This window comes from Pseudopipra pipra, chromosome 18 (assembly GCF_036250125.1).
Source record: "Pseudopipra pipra isolate bDixPip1 chromosome 18, bDixPip1.hap1, whole genome shotgun sequence".
NCBI classification, from domain to species: Eukaryota; Metazoa; Chordata; class Aves; order Passeriformes; family Pipridae; genus Pseudopipra; species Pseudopipra pipra.
Window position 1 is genome coordinate 9383658 of NC_087566.1, and position 17705 is coordinate 9401362.

The 17705-nt window shown below is 47.2% G+C and overlaps 1 protein-coding gene across 12 annotated transcripts in view; it reads right to left on the reverse strand.

Annotated features, from left to right (window-relative positions):
* Positions 1 to 17705, reverse strand: part of PITPNM2 (phosphatidylinositol transfer protein membrane associated 2) — a 128687-nt gene extending 110982 nt beyond the window's left edge. For 3 of the 12 annotated variants that reach the window (XM_064675128.1, XM_064675127.1, XM_064675122.1), the window contains exons 1-2: positions 17335 to 17702; positions 2749 to 2848 (exon numbers count right to left, since the gene is read on the reverse strand). The gene's annotated coding sequence lies outside the window, so the exon portion shown is untranslated. Of the gene's footprint in view, positions 1 to 2748; positions 2849 to 6611; positions 6630 to 15418; positions 15577 to 17334 lie in introns of those variants that run through there. The other 9 variants (XM_064675131.1, XM_064675129.1, XM_064675132.1 and 6 more) reach the window with 8 other exon arrangements.

Consider the following 17705-nt stretch of genomic DNA (forward strand, 5'->3'; position numbering starts at 1 on the left):
TTCAGCCCCAATTTGTGTCCACATAAAAGGACATAAGGCTCTGGAAGGAGAAAAGCTGATCACATTACACAGCCAGGGGTGGAAAATCACAGCCCAGCATGGCACAGGCAGAGACAGGTGCTGCAGGCAAGGCAGGGGGTCCTGGAAGGGCATTAGAAGGACCCAACTGCAAAGCAAACCTGTGCTTCCTTTTGACAGGACACCACACACTCCTTGTATGTTTGTACAAATTGCTTGGAGGGGACATCACCTCCCCAGTGCACAAGTCCCCTGTCCCCACCTGCCTCACATCTTCTCAGGCTAAGGCACCCTGTGATTCCACCTCATTTACTTTCCCCTCTCCTACATATTATCCTCCTGCCCAACATCAGCCTCTGCTTCTTAAAGAGAGAAATTCCTCATCCCACCCAGGATTCTGCAGCTGCAGGACCAGTGGAAACACAAAAAGGCAGCACAGTGCCCTTGGACAGGTGGAAGGGAGGATGCAGAGCTGCAGGTACCTCCTCACTCTGCATCAGCATCCTCCATCTCCCCATCCCACTGCTTCCCCCACCAGCTCCTTGCCCAGGTCCCACAACTTCCAGAATCACCAGCATTTAGGGCTTGCATACACACACACATCCCAGGGATTGAGGACACTTTCCTAGATTTTCAAGTTATTCCACCCAAAATACTCCCAGGCATAACTTGCAGAGAAGCCTTCTCCCAACATTTCAACTCTGTCCAGCAGTTTGGATTCAAAGCCTCCAGGTTTGGAAAAACACAGGGCTGCTGGCAGGAGAGAGGGGAATATTACCCAGTGCCTACAGCATTTTCCTGAACACTGCTATTCAGCTTCTTGTCTTCACAAACACTGCACTCCCTGACAAGGTTTAAAACCCATTTTTCTCCCTACATTCCCTACCTGCCAATCCACAGACGTTCCTGGCTCTCTGCTGACGCAAACAGCCTGGATTCATTTTGCTGTGAACACCATTCCAAAGGCAGTTTCCCCTCACCTGCCCAGGAAATTAATGACCATTTGGGCACCTCATCAGCCCTGCTAAATCCTCTAGGCAAGTGAAACGAGAGGAGCCTCAACCTCGGGGCAAAGCAAACCCTGAGCACTGCTAAGGATTGCATTTCTTCTTTGCTGTTACCGCTAATTCCCAGAAAAACACTCCCCTCTACAACGGCCCGAGGGGGATTTCGTGACCTAACACAAGGAGGGAAAGCTCTCGGGATACAGATGTTCCTCCTCAGCACAGGAGCACAAATTCACATGGCAATTAATGCCTCTACGAGCATAAACTCCTCTGTTAAAGCTGCTGACGGCAGCTTTCGCTCCCAGAGAGACCCGTCCACAGCTCCTTCAGCGAGGGCAGGCAGGAGCTGCTGGGCTCTCTCCCAAGGAAATTAGGTATTCCTGAGGGACAAGACAAAGCACTGGGAACAGCCTGGCTCTGCTAATCCTGAAGAGAGGCTTCAGGAAGGGAATCAACATGGGGAACGGCAATGAATTCACTGGGAGCCAGTTCCCCGCCAGGAGATAATTAAGGTATTCAAATCACCCTTAGTTTTCAACAAAGATATTTCATGTTAACACAGGGCTGGTGTCACTGTGGGCTCAGTGCAACTGCTGCGACCCTGAGCGATAAATCCACACAAACTGAAATCACATTTCATTCTGGTAAGTGAACAGCCCCGGATCCAAACTCATTTATTCTTTCTCTTCTTCCCAGCAATTCGTTGCTCCTGAAGCAAAACCCATCAATTTTGGGGTTTTAGCATCCAGCAGCAAAAATGCAAAGTTGCTACACCACAGTATCACCCCAAAGAGACATTCGGGGGAGTTGAAAACACCCTTTCTGATAAGGGAAAAGAAAAAAAAGCTTAGTGCTGAGGAATGTACTGGAGGACAGTAAGAAGATGCAAAACTATGCAGTCAGTCTAAAGGTTGGCACCCCATCTATCAAAAACCTCCTCTTCAGCCACTAATTTTGTAGGGAGACTTCACACTATGATCCACATTTCTAGAACTCACACAAAAGAGGTTTGGTGGGAGCCAGGCACACACACTGAACCCCCAAACAACATTCATAAAAAACACAACCTCTTCACATTTAATTGCTAAAAAGCACCACAGGCTTACTGCTTCCCTCCTACACTCTTCATTAGGAAGTGCTGCATTTCAATCCTCTTGGCAAATTTAAAGTTCAGAGGGCAAAAAAAAGGTAGAAACAACAATTTGATGGTAGTACCAGAGGCTGCACAGCTGTTTATTACAACACAAATAAAATCAACATGGTTAAGATTTTTTTGGAGGGGGGAAACTCAGACATCTAAGATTTAAATATCCATTAAAAATTCTGTTAATTGCACATCCTGTGCAGCCATTCTCCCTTGTAATGAATTTATTTCAAAGATTTTAAAGAAACAAATATGCTGACTAAGAAAAAGGCAGGGAGCTTTCTTTAAAAAGAGGTTTATTACCAGCGCACACGTCTATGCAATTTAAGCCAACCATGTCCTGTGAGTGCCAAGCCCTTCCCAAAGAGCTCATGCAGCCATTCTTCCAGACTCCATTTTAGCACGTTTTCCCCGAGCATCTATTCAAGTGGAACCCAAGCTCAGGTTAATCCCCTCTCACCAGCAGCAAGTTAGTAACCTTCAGATTAATTACCATTCTCCCTAGTAACATCTAAATGGGGCTTTTTTCCTAATCCAGAAGCAAAAGAATAGCCATTCAGCTGAAATGTCAGCACCTACCTTCTGCAAAATATCTCTCTAGATGCTTCTGAATGCAGGAGGGAGTAAAGACAGCATTGCTGAGAAAGGATGTCACTGTTGGTCCACATGTGTCAACATCCTAGAGAAAGACAAAACACAGTTGCTTAACTGCCATGCCCATGGGAAATCAAGAGCAGGAATAAAGCTGCATTCTTTTCCCAGTTACTCCATGCTAACGGCTTCTATGCAAACAACATAAAGCTACAACATTTTCTAATTGCACATCAGAGTTTCTGTGCAGACATCCCTCCGGTATGTCAGAAATTCAATACGTGATAGTAGGCGGCAATGAGCACCTCAGGGATTTAAAGTGCCTTCCAAGCCATGAGTCATCATCATCTCTAACTCATGGAAATTAAGAAGGAAAAAAGAGAGAGAGAGGAGAAAACACACACGCGCATTGCACTGACCACCCTCACGTGCTCCCTCTGTAAAACACTTCCCTTTAAAGCATTCCCTTCTAATTTGGGTGCTGAAAAACTTCCACAGAGACAAATCATCATCCTGGCACATCACAGCATTGCTGCTGGAGCAGCCAGGCCCGAGGGATGGTGAACCAACAGCCCCCAGGAGGACAGATCCAGAGCCCTTCCCACACAACCCCAGGCAGCCCATCCACACTCGTATTCCAGCCACCTGCTCTCCCCCAAGGCTGATTTTTGTCAGGAGGGCTGAGAGCCAGAAGGAACCTGTAACCACTCCCAGCTGAGCAGGTTATGTGGTTTGCTTCCTTATTCCAAGCAGCCCCTTGTCTTTCTAAGAGATTCCTTCAGGCGGAGTCTCATCTTTACCTCCAAACACTGGTTTTAATTATGCTTTCAAAGCAGCTGGGTTGCACTTTAAGGCATGCACATGTGCTCCCCACTACCAGCCATCATCCCCCCAAGTATATTCAAGTTTCTTTAGGTCTTCCTGCCTTATCCTGGTTTCTCTGCCATGCTGTTCTCCAAGCAGCAACCAGAGCAGAGCCAGGGCTCTCCATAGCACACGGTCTGCCAGGGTGATGGAGCAGGGAAGGTTGGGGTTCATGCAGCCATTCCCCTACAAGTCACCCACAGGCCTCAGCAGCTCCCACATCCCCCCAAAAAACCACACATTCAGATTAAAACTGCCTCTAACTCACTCAACTCCCCATCAGCAGAAACAGTCCTTTCCCCTTCAGGTCAGGAAGGCACAGTTGTCCTTCCCAGCAGCAGGAGCTGTGTTTTGCATCAGAACATGGAAATCTGAGTCCACAACCCCACAAATAAAAGCTCATCTCCTTGATTAGAACCTGGATCCAAGCCTTAAGACCAGCACCCAAAAATGAAGGGCTATACACAAAAATAACTAAAACACCAACATGCTCTGCTCCCTGCACCAAACACCCTGAAACGTGTGGAGAAACCGCTGCTGCCTTTAGCTGCAAACGCTGCTTCAGTTAACAGATAGATTTATGTCTCAGCAAGTGTTTAAAAAAACACTAACTGCTCTTTCCTCTTGTACCTTCTTGCACAGCAATTTAAAAAATATAATAGTGCTTGCACGGGTCAGATTCGTCCTGGAGGAAGAGCAAACGTGAGTAACACTGAAGGCCCATTAATCTCAGCTATCTCACCAAGAGCAGCAGCCAGACAGCTTAAAAATATATTTAGTCCACAAATGCTTATTAACGTCATTTGCTGATTCACAGCTGAGCCAGGCACATGGAGCCCAAATGCCACTTCTGCTTTCCCAGGCTGGGTTTAAAATAATAATAATAATGAAAAAACAGTCAAAAGTGTCAGGCATCAAGTTGCTTCACCTATCTCAAAACCTTCTGTCATGCAACTAATAAATGTGGATCTATTTGTGGTGGAAACTTCAGGTCCAGTCTGTGGTCCTGTGGTTTACGATCTGATCCGAGTTTATCTGAAACCGAATCTTAGTTTTCTTCTCTTTCACTGACTATTGATCTTGTTGCCAACGTTAACACAGTCAAGACCAGCTCATAAATAAAATTGATTCTTCAGGCTCACAACAAAATTAACACTGAAAATCATCACAACTTTTAAAATTACATCTTTACAACCGAACAGAAATATTTGATATACGCAAACCCATGTCAAGAATTTCTTTGTGTGCTTTAGGGCAGAATTAACCCACCAAATTCTTAAGGAATCCTTTAAGAAAAAAATTCTTTTTGTGAAAGAAAATTTAAAATATTTCTTCCCCTACTGTTAGACACAATGCAATGATTCAAAGCCCAAAGGATTTTCTCTCTAAAGCAACTATTCAAATGTGCACGATGGAAATGTATTGAAATACAACATTTTAATCTTGCTTTGCCTTTGAATTTTTAAACACTTTTTCAGAAAAGCGAGTATCTCATTAGTCCTTTCAGCTATTCTACCACTCTGATTCGCAAGTAAACAAGAATCCTCATATTACCTTTCTTTTTTATAAGGACTTATCATAGATACATAGTTTTTAACTCAATATACATCTAGTCTGTCTGAGTCTGACCACTTTTTACATGTTATACAATAATTCATTCCTCGGGCACGCTGGGATTTGTCCATATCCTTTCTTTCTACATTTTCCACAGGCTAGACACATTTCTATAGACACTGGATACGCCAGACAACATCCTCCCAAAAGAACCATCCACCACAACCTACATTTCAGTAAATAAATTGTAAAAATCTGAGTCAACCCAGGCCCTGCTCTGTCTCCCTGGTTCTGTGGAGCAGAGTTCTCAGAATTAGCAGGGCCTGGATCCAGGGGTTCAGAGTTTCAGTCTTGGGGTGAGGGCAACTTCAAAAGCCCCCCAGGTACCTGAAGAGCAGTCACAAAGCCTCCTCAATCTAAGAAAATCAATCTTCCCACATGCTTTATTCTTTCTTATTTTAGGACTGGTTTTTTTTCCCCTGGGTTGTAGACCGGGGAAGGATGACAGAAGTTCTCATTTTCAGTGACCTGAAGCCTGTAACAATCGTTCCAAACAGAAAGACAGCTCTCTGCACCCCTGCTAATGGTACTGAAATCGAAAGTGATTAAAAGCAAAACCATTTGAGCACAACAGAAACTGAAAGTATTGCCTCTGGGAAGCAGAAACACCGTCAGCAAACACTGAAAGTAATAGATAATTAATGCAGCCTAGGAAATTATGACATATTTCTAAAACTTGTTTTCTGGAATAATCATAAAGAATTCACCTTGACTGTATTCCCAAGTCATCACTTTTTAAAGCCACTGCTGCTGCTATTCTTAATTTATTTATTTTTAGGTGTGAGAACAGAATACCAAGGCAAAACTGAAACTTGAAAATTGTCAGGTTTTAAGCCTCTTGTAGCTTTACAATCATTAACTCTGGCTGCATTTCAGAAGCATTTTGTGCTGTGTGGAACTCAAATACTCAGTTAAAACTGCTTCTGCTTCAAAATTAAACTGCTCAAGTGTGGGAGGCTCCAGCACTGTTAAAGAAGGGGCACATTTGTCCAAAGCATCAGGAAAAAGCCACACAACAAAAACAGAGAAACGTGAGTTAATGCAAGGGCTCCCAAAAGGCTACAACAACAGTTTTCTTATGGGCGATTTGCAAAGAGGAACGTTTCAAACTCCCTCCCTTCCTCACAAGGCTTCCAGGGAAGCATCTCCCTAAGGAAGTCTCTGAGCATACAGCAGCTCAGACCCAAATCAAAGCCCAGTTTGTTCTGGAGCAGCACAACAGCCCATCACACAGGTCCATGAAAGCAGACCCCAGCTATTAATAGACACATTCACACAGAAATATGTTTTGCAAGGAGGCAGAGGTGCCACACGGCTCATTTTTATCACAAATGCTGCACACACCACATTGCACTAACAGAGCTGACATTTACCTTTCCAAAGAGGATGATTAATCAGTTATAAGATGCTTTCTGCTGGCTTCTGAAGGCTTCTCTGCTGAACTGATGTGCTGCACTTCACCTTCCAGTCCTTCCCCGAGAGGCACCATCACTGCCACCACTAAAACCCTTTATATTGGTGGGATGGGCAGAGCTCCCACAGACACACCTGGTGACCACCACAGACCACAACACAGAGGCCTCACACCTCAAACCAGAGGCCTGCCAAGCACTGGCAATAAAAAGCAAGACTCACATGCTGCTTCTGCAAAGCCAGAGCCACTGAGAGCACTGTCTTACAGGGAGAAATGAAGCAGCAAAACTCTCCCTCAACAACACCACAGCTGGTTCAGCTCAGCTCAATCTGCATTAATAAATACTAAGCCCTAACAAGTGTCAGCTGTGGTCAAACCCCACACGGCCATGGCTTGGAAGCATCAGTTTGAGACCACAGAGAGTCTCCAGAGCCCTTTATCCTCAGAGAAGGTGGTTTCTGCTCTCCTATAAGTTGCCCTAAAAAAATAAGGGGATATATAAGGGAGCAAATGAAAATCAACAAACCAGAGAGAAAAAATTCCAAATCTTGAAGAACTCTAATTGTAGGAACAGGCTCCAGGACGTGCCAGGAAATTAATCAACATGCAGGATAAATGCAGCAGTTAAACTGGAAAACACGAACAGCTTGGAAAGGCACCCGGACCATTTTCCCCTCTCTGATGTTTGTAGCATCTGGCCCCTCCAAAATGCCCTGGAGTAACATTCCCAAAGGAGCACAAGGTCCTGGCCTCACTGCAAGCAGCCAGACCCAAGGGGAAGGGACAGAAAACAAACAGCAAAATGTTTCCAGAAGCTGCCTGGGTTCTGGACCCTGCTGTAGCTGTAATGACCTTTTCATTCGCAAAGCCCTCTCCCTCCTTCCTTCCTTAAAAGTCATTATTCCTTGCTTAAAAGTCATTATTCCTTTGTATTAAAGCAGAGATTGGAGTGGAAAGTATTACAACACATTGCTCTGATCAGACTGCAAGAAAAAAATATTAAAAATAACCCCTACACTCAAGATTTTTAGGAACATCACATCGGTCTAACAAAGGAACAGTCATATTTAATACCAAATATCCAAGGTGGCAACCTGTCCCCTACACACATCACCTTCCCAAACAGAGGAGACCTCCTGCTTCCATGGTGGGATCCCAGGAACCACTACCAGCAGCACCTGCTTCACCCTGGCATGGAACTGCTTTGAGGTGAGCAGAGCTTAAAAAGCAGCTTTTAAAAGAATCTTATTTAGAGCCAAGCTTCAAACTCCCCTCTGAGAGCAGTAAACCCTACAGGATTTGTTTCTTCCAGGAGCATAAAAGTGGAGGAGGAGAGAAAATTAAAAAAAAAAAAAAAATTAAAGAAAAAGAAAAAGCCTCTGGGTGGGTTCAGCACCTGTGTATGCCAAAGGCACTCCATGTTTTATGGATGACAATGCCATCACCCCGTGACAATTTCGAAGTGAATCAGCCACACAGGGTCTCCTCAGCCTGTTTTCAGGAGAATTTTTTTCCCCAAAAAAACTATTTTAATTCAACTGTTTGATTTATATTATTTTCCAGTCATTTCTAGCCAGGAATATTTCAAACAGAGAACTCGACGTCAGCTTCCACCTTGCCCCTGCCCATACAAATGTGCTAATTAGCACAGAAAAATTAGTCAACTCTGCAGTATTTCACCTTAAATAAGGCAGCTCAAGAAATAAAACACCATTTAATTGGTAGCTGACAGCCAGGGAAGAAACAGTGGCTCAGTAACATGCTTAAATAGGGTCTGAAATCCATTCCCAGCCCTTGATGGAAGCCTGTCCTTGTCAACGAAACCCACGATCCATAATAATGCTCAGTATTGTGCTTTTATCCTCTGTTTTATCAGAGCTCATCTGCTGATCAATGAGGAGTCCCAGGGAATAACACTCTGAATTTCAATGTCAACACAGCAGTACTGTGGTAATGATTGAAAATATTTACATATTGCCTCATTGATCGTGGGGTGTTCTTTTCCAACCATCTGGCTACTGGGCACTCATTTTTTTTATTATTTTATTTTATTTTTTTAGGGCTTCACAACTATTCCAAGCAGGTTGTTTGACCATCTCTACAGCCAACATCCAACATTCCACCTGAATCAGGTTTTCCTGTTATTTTTAACCCAGAACATTAGGGAAAGCATTAATCAACTTCATTCCATCTCAGGGAAGGGGAAAATAATTTTCTCAACAAGGACAAAACCCAAAAAAACCCCAGCAAACACCTGCTCTGTGATGTGCCAATTCAGCTTCAAGGGCTCCTTTTTGATGTGACTCAAGGGTGTCACCACTTTGACAAGGGATGAGTCAAATGGAAATGTGTCACTCACTCTGCTCTCCGTGCCAGCCTGGAGTAAAGAAAGGCTGTAAGGGCTGTTTCTCCCACCTCCAGATGGAATTCCTTCTGATTCCTGCAACGTGGAGCCCCGGGGCGCCTGTGTTGATGCTGCCTTGAGGAACTGCTCAAGTTCTCCAAGCCAGGTGGTTCAGGCCACACAGGCTGCAGGAATGAAGCTTGAAAAGCACCACTCAGTCTCCCTTCCCTTCTCCCAACCTCAATCTGTGCATTCCAAGACCCCTGAGCCCACCCCAACTGTCACCCATGGTGCTGGTGGGGTGGATTTGCCTCACCTGGCTGCACCCTCTGACACCCTGCAGGTCCAGAGACACCCACCTGGGCTATACAACCAGAAATTCTGGGGAGAAATTGAGATTTAACCTCCAAAAAAAAAAAAAATACACAAAAGGAAAAAGAACTTCCTTGCAAGGTGCTCTGAGCGCAGCCAGTTTAACTCTCATCTTGCTGATTCCAGGTTTTCATGTAAAACTAAATTTTTTAAAAAGCTTTGAAAAGCTTATCTCTGTGCATTCCTCTAGGAAGCTTAGGAGCAAGTTCAATAAAATATGCAGCAAAGACAGATATCTACAAGATCTACAAGTTTGCTGCAAGAGACCTCAGCAGGGAACTTGAAGGGAATATTAAAAAGGTGGTTCTCAAACAGTTGTCAAACTGATTTCAAGGAGTTTTTTAGTGGCTCCAAACATGTTTCTAATCAGAAGCTGACACTCCTGGCTGCTGGTACCATAAACTTGATTTAGGAAGAATGGGAGGTCTAAAAGCCAAATTATACTCAGCCTTCAAATCAGGAATTAAAATTCTCTCTCAACATGGTTTAGCTGATGATTTGGGTAACCATGTTCAAGATAAGACAATACCTCTTTTCAGTTTTACTTTGACAACAAGGAATAAAACACAAGTTCTGTCAGCAAAATGACATACAGAGAACAAAAGACAGAGCAGGGGGGGGAAGTGCTCTGACATATCTGCCTTTGATAATACAGATGCTCCACTAGACAATGAAATCTCCCCTTTCTGTCAAGCTCCTTTTTCTGCTGGGACAACTGTATGAAGAAATGGGCAGGAGGAGGACAGAAAGCTCTTTGCTCTCCATCCTCTCTGCCCTGATGTTTTGCAGACATGATGCAGAAGATCTGACCTAATGGTACCAAAGTGCCCACTCTCAGCAAGGCAAGTAAAACCATCTCTTCTAAACAAAAGCATAAACAAAAACTGGGAAGGCAGAGCAACACAGAGAATTGGACTACAGCTGTTAATCCTTCAAGCAGGCTTGCCCAAATATGCTCTTCCCTCTCACACAGGCAGCATGTTAAAGGTGGCCTTTGGAAAAACTTATTTACAGGCATTAAATGTAAGCAAAAGACAGCATTAAAATTACTGCACAGTCTCAAAAGAAATAAAGGACACACCGGGCCTGTGCTAAACACAGTTTTGAGGATATTTGATGGAAGATGTTTACTGTTTCTTGAAGTTAAAACCTGGCACAATGTTTTACAATCCAGATACAGGTTAGACAAATAATGGGTCCCAAGAGTCTGGATAAATTATGTTTGAAAACAAGGGAGAGAGGGAAAACAAAACAGGCTATATGTTCTTCTCTACCAGTTGGCTTTGGTGCATCAGAAGCCAAAAAGCCCCATATTAAGCCCGCTCAGAAATAACAGCCTGCCTGGAAACAAGGAAAACAAAACAAAACTGGAGACAGAAAACTGGGATTTTACTGTCTCTTCTGCTGAACTGTGTCCTGCAACACTCCATACGTGTGTTTCTGTTTTACCCTTGTTAAAAACAGAAGTGATCCTCCACCTCTGCTTGTGAAGAGCACTCAAAGTGTTACTGAGATGGGGATGGCAGAGAAACAGCAAGCAGAGGCCTCCTTCCCCTTCTGCTCTTCCCCACCAAATATCTGCGAGTTATTTACATCCTCATATCCTGAACTCCCCCTCCACTTTCACAGCTTGCAGTTAACTCTGCATCCTGCTGGAGATAACACATGTTTAGCTTTCAGCATGTTTAGGCTGGAACACCCTCTGAACGTGAGGCCGGGTCACCAAGCCCACAGAGGGAAGGATTTCCAGATGCAGAGACTGGCTAGGAAATAACACACAAAAACATGAGGCTCCATCCCTCCACCACCCTGGAGAACTCAACCTACTCAGGGAAGGAGACAACTAAACAGCTTGGCAACGCCTACAGCTGGTGCTCAACCTCAGATCCAGTGAAAAGATGTAAATATTTAGATTTCAATTTCATCTGATATGATAAATATAAAATCCCTATTTCCTTCTTTAAAAAAAAAAAAGAAAAAGAAAGTAGCATTAAAATAGGTAAGCCACCCACATAGAGAACAGGATTCTGCTGTATTTCTACCTTCAGGAGGAGGCTATTTAACTTATGGTATCGATCTTGAAACAAATTATAACCACAAGTGAAATTATTCCCATTGCATTGTCTTCTGATGAATATGAAACATAATTACACCACATTTATATACAAATACATACATGAAATTGTTTTGCTGTTCATTCCAAATGTGCAGTGGCTGATGGCAGCCCATCCTTTTTTCACCTCTTGCAAAATGCCCACAGAGAGGTAACTCCAACTCCAACCCAAATATCTGAAAAGAGCCCCAAAGTGATGCCCCACATCCCAAACCAGACCCTGTATGAGTAACCCACAGCCAGAGCCGAACTGTTGTTTACCAGGGCTGTCCTACAAAAACCTGCAATCCTTCCATAACCTTTTAAAGCACATAATGGAATTAAGGCCCCACTTCACGTCCAGAGTCAGGTCACGGACATACCAAACTTCTTTGGAGCTGCAGATAACGCGGCCTCGCCCCTAAAGATCCAACACAGCCCTCAAGGTGCTGATGTGATTACACCTCCCCACCCTCCAAACTGGTTATGGTGCTGTTAGAGAGAAATGCTTTCTCAGGTCACTGCTCTGGGGGTTAAGTCAGCTAATACGCCTGAATTAGTGTCCCGAAGGTCATTATGTAAGTGCCGGCAATCCAAACAAATCAGAGTTAACTTCCCTGTCTGTTACAGGAATCCCCGTTGCCTACGAAACCCTCAGCAGTTCATTCACTGTTTTCCTCCCCAGGTCCTCACAGTTCACTTCCATGCCCAGATGTGCCTTCCCAGCTCACAGCAAACTACCTCTTGTTCCCTAACTGGATTGTCCAGACCTCTGTTCCCTCCCCCTGCCACGACAAGACTATGGAAACCGATGGAAAATCCCAGGGAGAAATCCCAGTATCTGATCTCCGAGAGGAGACTGAACTGTTTAAAGGTACAGAAAAGGATGAGTGGCAAATCACTTTTCCTCATCCCATCAAAGGAGTCTCCCCAATTTACCCAATCCCAACAGTTTTCCCATCGAGGAGAGCTCTAAGATTCCTGCTCCCAACGCCACAGCACCCACCAACCTCAGCTGGCCAAACACCGAGTCAGGACTGTCAAACCTGCGCAGAGTCCTCGCTGTCCAAGAGACTCAGTGCTCAGGCTTGGGGATTTTTTTGTGGAAAACTTGATGTCCACAAGGATGCAGACTTCTGGATGTTGAAGGTCTTCAAATCTGTCTTATTGGGAGTTCTCAAGCACCACCTCAGAAAGGAGAAGCCGAGGATCAGCTTTTGCCACGAGGGGTTTTCGGAAGCTCCAGGCACTGCTGTGGGCGCCACTCCTGCCTGGAAAGCTGCGTCCTGCCCAGCACTCCTGACTCACCCAAGGTGTTTGCTTTCTGTCCCTGCCCTCCTGGGTGCTGGCATGTGCATCCTGCCAGGCTCCAGCCCTGGCAACACCGGAGCAATGACCCCAGCACCGTCACTCCCACACTCCAGAGCTGTGCCAGGTTCTCGGCTGTGGCTTTCCACACCTTTTCCACACCCTTGACCTGGGCTGCCTCAACCACCAACCCAAGATCCCCGCTATCCTTGTTACCATCCCCTGCACATGGAAGCCCACATGCAGCAGATGCTGTTTTCTCTCTTTTCTCCTCCTGGATGGTCTCTCTGGGATCAACTTTGATGTGCCTCAGCTCTCCAGGGCAGGTTTTAGCTCTGTGCTGACTGGATTTCTCCCCTGCACCCAGATTTGCTCCATAACTATTTACCTCCACTTCCCTGAGCAACCTCTCATTTCTTCTCACCTCTGGAGCCCAATCCTGTGTCAGACACACTCAGGAAGGGCTGCAGGAGTGGGAAGCAGCTCCATCTCCAGATCCTGCCATCTCTCAGGAGGTCCCCTGGACCCCCACCAACCCTTCAAAATTAAAGATACTTTTCTCCCAACTGGTTTTTAAGTTGCCAGTGGGATTTACTGAAACATTTTGCTGTGAGTTTCTAAGAATTTTTTTTTTTAATTAAAAAAAATAAAAATCACCATCAAAGACAGTCACACCAGCAAAACCTCTTCCCTATGGAAAACTCACAAGCCTGACTTCAGGAGCTCTGTGTACTCACTTGGCATCGTGCTGATTAAAACTCCCCGTAGTGTCAGGATCTGGGTCAGCCCCAGGCTAAATTGCTTTCTTCTTCTTACATTAAGAACATCCAAATATCATTCATTACTTTGTTCATTTAAAATTTCGTAGGACTCTTGGCATGGACACCACAACTCCAGAAGCCACATTCCCTTTCAGTCTGTGGGTGAGCTCAGACAGACTCTGCCCCAGCACAATCTTGTGGCATTTGGATTTCCTCCAATACCCAGGAAACAAAGTTATAAATAAAAGTGTTTTATTTATTCCCTCCCCCCGCATTAATTACTCCATTTCCAGTCACACTGCATAATACAGAACACTTTTATTTCTAATAATTCAGGCTCAAAATTGAATTTAGACATATTTTACTAATTTGGGGGGATAATAAGAAATACTAATTGCATCACACTCCATGTCAGCCAGCTTTAAAATTAAATGAGGAGGCATCTTCACCATGTAGAGAAACTGGCCATTAACAAAACCATGGGGTTTAGATGTTGCTTTTCCCTCCTAAGAAAATAAAAATAAAGAGAAGAGAGACACTGAAGCCTGTTTCTACCCTCTCAAGAGTAATCCTGAAAGAAAAACACATTAAAAAAAAAAAAAAAAAAGCCAAAAGTGTTTTCTAGAGGGATCCTGCTGGTCCTGGAACAGGACATTACGGTGAATATGCATGAGAGGCATGAGTCAAACTGCACTGGGGAACGAGCATCAGCTTTCACTTGCCATTTCCAAAGCCTTCCACTCAGGCTGCCAAGACAGCAACTGAATGACAAGATTTTTTATTTGAATGTTGGGGGGAGATTAAAGCTCTTTAGGACTAATTGGAGGAGTGCTAATTGGAGCAGCACACTTGAAGGATGTGCTGCTTCTCTATTTGGCCAACTCACAGAAACAGTGACAAATTCTGAATAAAATCAAACTAATTATTTAAATTCAAAGCCTTTTAGCCTCACTGTCAATTATAAGTTTTTGAGAATTTCTATTAAAAAAAAAAAAAAATCAGGGCCAGGTCTTTCCAAACTGGTTGCTGTCAAGCAAAATGAGAAGTTAGATAAAACTCCCCCGTGCCAGCTGGTAAATTACAATAAATGCCCGGGCTGTCAGATGCACAACAAGCGACAAATGCACTGACACACACCAGCAAACCCAAAATAGACAGGGTATTTTAATAAGAAGTTATCATTTGGGGGAAAGATCCTCAGGAAGCTCATCAGAATCAAAAGTCATACACTGAGGGATACTTATTTTTCTCACATAAGCTGAGGAACAACCACCAACAAGCAGAGTTACGTGAGGCTCGGGGAGACTGTCAGCCTTGGAGTTCACTATTTAGACATCACTTAAAAGCCCTTCTGCCAAGTTCCTTTAAAAAAAATACCACTAAAGGATACCAGGGAATTGTTTACTCAAAGCATTATTGTTTCCTGAACACAGATGCGAGAAAAAGTTTTATTAAGAAGATAAACAGCTGCTACTGTACACGGATTAGATGGTAACAAAAGCATCTAAGGGCCATAAAGGGAATAGTAAGGGAATTAAAAAGCATTTTTATGCATGAAGATGGCTAACATCTGTACGTTCATTAAAGTGGTATCAACTATGCTTTTAATTAAAAGTTAGTGACAGAAACTTAAACATGATTAATGGACCCAGCAGCCCACCAGAACTCCGCTCCATCAAAAGGAAGCAGCACGAGCTGCGTTCCAGCCCTTGCTGCTCGTTTCTCTTTCCCTCCCAGAGATGCTACCACAACCAGAACACACTGCAAGGACCACGAAGCAAAATTCCTGAGAAAAAACAGCAAGCCAGGACAAGTCTGCAGCGGTGCTTTCATGCCTGGCCATTCTCTATTTTGTACATCCCGAGGAGGCGTTTCAATTACCGAGTTACCTGTCAGAACAGCCAGGCACTCGGCCATCCATCCAGCACCAGAGGCACGGGGTCTGCCAAGGGAAAAGAGGGAAAAAGGCTGCCCTACAAACAGCAGTCTCCTATTGACCAGTGGAAAACAAACTGCCCAGGAGCCAGTGCTGAACTCTGTAACACAGTCAGGCGGCTTGTGTTACTCGGGAGCACAACACAGTCACAGTCACGACAAAAATAAACTGCGTGATAAAAATACAGCACGAGCAGAAAGATGTGGGCAGGGAGCAGGACCGGGGAGCCATCGGAGGATAAGGAGCCCTACAGCCACAGATATTCCCACGTGCGCTCAGACCACATATTTAAGTCCTGATGTCCACAAAGACTAATCTACTGCCACTGTCCTGCTGAACCACTGTCAGGGGCAGAGCTGAGCACACATAGATTATGTCTTCACAGACTGAAGACACTCCCTGACATCCAAGCAGCTTCCAGATGCAGAGGGCACACAGGAGATGGAAGTTCTCACTTTAGAGCAGGTACTAACACAGAAAGGAACTTTTTTTTTCTTAAATAATTCAAGTAAACTTTGCCTCTGTCACGGCATTTTAACACAAAAGGTGATAGTGCTGACTTGTGTGGCTGACTGAGCAGGGCACTGCTCTGAAGGGCTCCCTAAGGATGCTCCAGCCCCAGGCTGAGCACCTCAGTGCACTCTGTGCTTCAGCTCCTTCAGCAGAGTGAGAGAGCCTGGGGAGGAGGTGAAGTAAGGGATTTAACCCTCCCACAGCTGGACAAAACGCTGGAGTTGTTCACGCTGTAGCCACGAGGCATCAGTGCACTCCAGGATGGAGCCCAGGGTTGTTTGGGAACATTAGGCAGGACCCCTTCTGTCAAGGAATGGGGAGGCCAGAAGAAGGGACTGCCGGGCCCAGCAAAGAGAATCCCCTCTCGCAGCCCATCATCCACCTAAGGAACGGGCATCCTGCTCTTTCCAAAGGGAAAAAACCTCTTCCTCCCACCCTCCCAGGGGGAAGCACCGCCTCAGGAGCACGGCCGGTTTCCAGGGAGGAACCAGAACCCAGCAGTTCCCTGAGCGCAGGGGGATCTCCAGCCCAAAAGCCCACGAGGTTCTCCCTCGCTGTACTGAGTCAAGGCTGTTTCTCTATGATGCTGCTGCGGGTCTCACCCTCTTCTCCCACCACAGGGACGGGGGGTCACCCCGGGCAGCACCTTCACTCCTCCCCAAGGCCCGGCCTCATCCGAGGGGCTCGCGGGGCGACCGCACGACAAACCTGCCCCCGGGGCCTCTGCCAGAGCCCAGCTCGGGGACATCCAAGCCCGGGAGATGCGGCATCGAGGCAGGAGGAAGCCGGGCCGGCGGCTCCGCCGGGGACGGGCTGGTCTGGCCTCGAGCCCCGACCGACCCCGAACGCTCCCTGTGCCGTAACCCGGCGCGGAGGGTCCCCGTCCGTCTGTCCGTCCGTCCCCGCGGGCACAGCGCGGTGTCCGCTGCCACAACCCGCCGGCGGGCGAGCCCCGAGCACGGCGGTGTCCCCGCCGGACCTGCACGGCGCGGGGCTGCGGTGCCGCTGTGCGGGACCGGGCGCTGCCATGGCCGCGGGGCCCTCGCGCTCACCGGCCGCTCCACCGGGAAACTTTTACCGCCGCATCCCGGGAGGGGACGGACCGCCCGGCCCCGCTCAGGCTGCGGCAGCCCCGAGGCACCGCCGGGGACCCTCCGCGGCCCGCGGGGGCCGTTCCGCCGCCGCGTTCCCGGGGAGGGGCCCCCGCGCCGCACCGGCCCCTCGGCGGAGCCGCAGCCGCTCCGCGGGCCCGGCCGCCCCCCCAACCCCGCGCCGCCCTCGGGCCCGCCGCCGTTCCCGCCCCCGCCGAGGCACCGCCAGGTGCCGGGGCTCGCCCCGCCGCCCCCCGCCACGCACCGGCTGCTCCCGGCGCGGCGGCCGCGGCTCCCGCTGCTGCTGCTGCTCTCGCTGCTGCCGGTGCTGCCGGTGCCGCCGCGGCTCGGCGGCTGCCGTTGCCTACGGGTCGCTGCCTCTGCCTGCCGACATTGCCCGCGCGCCGCTCGCATAATCCCCGGCGCGGGCGGGCCGGGCGCGGGCAGCAGCAGCTCCTCGCCCGCCGGCGCTGCGGGGACGGCGGAGGCGGGGTGGGGGGGAGAGGCGAGGCGGGCGGGCCGCCGCAGCTGCGGGGGAGGGGGCAGCGGGGAAGGCGAGGAGCCCCGCGCCGGCGCTGCCCTGGCACGGCGGCCCCGCAGCTTTCTCCGCCCGCCGAGCCGAGCCGAGCCCCGCGC